At 43.4% G+C, this 2,409-nt stretch overlaps 1 non-coding gene across 1 annotated transcript; it reads right to left on the bottom strand.

Annotated features, from left to right (window-relative positions):
* Positions 1–1,579: 1,579 nt before the first annotated feature.
* TRNAS-UGA (transfer RNA serine (anticodon UGA)) lies at positions 1,580–1,661 on the bottom strand. Its single transcript has one exon. It is a non-coding gene; the product is annotated as a tRNA-Ser (tRNA).
* Positions 1,662–2,409: the final 748 nt, after the last annotated feature.

The following is a 2,409-nucleotide window of genomic DNA, read 5'->3' as shown; positions in this document are numbered from 1 at the left end:
ATACTCACTTGTAATAAAGGCGCTATAATGTGTTATTATATGGCCATGTGAATACGGCCTATACCTCTATTGTGCACTGAAGTCCTTGCACAGCGACACTACATACATACTGCCGCTGACAGTGGTGGGAGTCTTGTAGCTAGCTGAGCTCTTGGCTGCCTCTCTACAGCTCCTTCCTGTTGCTGTGCCCCATCTTCAGGGCGTGGGGGGTGACAAGGCCGCCGCTACACAGAATCCAAATTACATGTACTGTATTTAGCGGTTTCAGCTCAGGTATATCTGCCCTCCATTGATGTTTTTTCACTTTGAGAAACTACAACTCCCAGCATGCCTTGCCAGCTGCAGACCTTCAGGGTATGCTGGGAGTTATATTGTGCGCTGATTACAATATAATTTGCTCCTATTTCCGTTCTTTAAAAGTTGTAAGTTATGTGCCGCGGCCGGCGCCGGACAGGTTAATGCAAACACTAAGGCTACTTCCACTCGCCCAAGAAAACCGCCGCAAAATCGCATCTTTGTCCCCGCTATTTACGAGCGTAAATGGTGTTTTTTTAAAAGAATCATCTTGCATTCCAAACGTGTGCGATAAAATTTCACAATTTTCTATCTTGAAAGTCAATAGGACTTTTTACGTGGCCCGATGTGGACAAGAAAACGACACGGCGTGATTTTTTGTTTATTTGTCAAATGAATGGGAGCTATTATTTGTATGACTTTTCAGACCTCCATTTGAATACGAATCGGCATATGAGTTTTTTCGTTTTACTTGAGTTACGCCCGGCATCACATGGCCATATTCGCCCTTGCAAATTTGCGCACATAATACACGGAGAACAGAACCCATTGACCTCAATGGGTTTGTTCACATTTTCGCATTTTGGTTGCGCCCAAAAAATTTGAACATGCTCTATTTTTCTGTGTATTTGCAGACTAAAGGTCCCTGTAGAAGTCAATAGTGAGTGCGCAAATCTGCACGCAAGGAGATACACGAAGCACTGCGTAATTCCGCCTGAAAAAGAACACATCTGGAACTCGTTAGCCATTTAAATCGGTGTATATTTGTTTGCTGTGCGCAAATGAACATGCCTTGCGGGCGCAAAATGTACAATTCACAGACCCGAAATTGCATACGACCGTGTGAATGCGGCCTAAATGTGGCGTAATATTACGAGAATTCATTTCTGGACGGTTGTGTCGTCTGATTTTATATTTTGGCAAAACGTTTAGTTTGAAAAAAGTTTTAGAGCAAAATGTATCATAATCAGGTCTTCTTTGTGATCACTTTTTTAAACATGTAAAACTATAATAGGATTTACTGGCAGTAAAAAAAAATCCATATAAATTGATCTGACAGCCTATAGAACATATTTTACCTTGGAGGGAATGACCATCTACATCCAGAGAACACCTTACAATCCAGCTATATGTATTAAAGAATGACAATAGTGAGAGTGGAGTAAATTACATGGGACAGAAAGAACTGTAAAAATTCGACTAGAGCCTCGAAGAAAAATAATGATTAGTATTGCAATTATGAAAAAATGAAAAAAAAAGTAGATTTGTAAATTAAAAAATGATTCGCTGCGAGCAGGGTTCGAACCTGCGCGGGGAGACCCCATTGGATTTCAAGTCCAACGCCTTAACCACTCGGCCATCACAGCACCATGTAAAGTAAAGCTTCCGTACCACAGTGTGTGTATAATGACGTAGCGTCGTAACAGCCCTCTGCTGGCCATGCGGAGGTACTACAGGACTAGATCGTGCAGCGCATTCAGTCACCTTCTGGAGGACAGCTGCTGCGGGGAAGTCATGGCCCTTATATAGCCGCAGGGGGAGAAGGGCATGCTGCTTCTTCTAGTTCTGTCAGCTCTAGGCCTTTGCATAGAAATGTCCATATTCCCCAAAAGAAGATCATTTTAAGATGAAATATCTTTTTTCTCTTTTTGTTTTATTATTGATTTATTCAGTCGAGCTTTAAAAGTAAGATCGTGCATATGACGTCACCATAATGAACCGCATTACCAGGTGTGACCACAAGAGGGCGATGTTGACCAACGTTTGAACACAATCCACTCTGTAGACATCCAGCAGCCCCGATTGTACGAGGGGCATTTACACAATATTGTTCTTGCAAAGTTTGCAGCAAACCCAAGATTTTTACGTGAGTGTGAGGGCGCTTTCAGACGAACGTGGGTGCAACTACGCTCGCCGGCGCGGAGAATAGTTGCGCCTGCCCGAGGGGAATTTCTTCCTCTTCGCCAGCTTTTCAAACTCCGCACCAGGAGTTTGAAAATAACCGCAGGAAGTCAGGTGCCACGTAGTGGATAAATCGTGCGGGAAGAGGGGGCGGGTCTTATCTATTCTCAGCCGTAGTATGAGGAATCCACGCAGCGAAAACGGAACACTGAA

This window comes from Eleutherodactylus coqui, chromosome 2, assembly GCF_035609145.1.
Source record: "Eleutherodactylus coqui strain aEleCoq1 chromosome 2, aEleCoq1.hap1, whole genome shotgun sequence".
Classification (NCBI taxonomy): domain Eukaryota; kingdom Metazoa; phylum Chordata; class Amphibia; order Anura; family Eleutherodactylidae; genus Eleutherodactylus; species Eleutherodactylus coqui.
The sequence above is the reverse complement of the archived record's forward strand: the minus strand, read 5'-3'. Positions and strand labels throughout refer to the sequence as shown.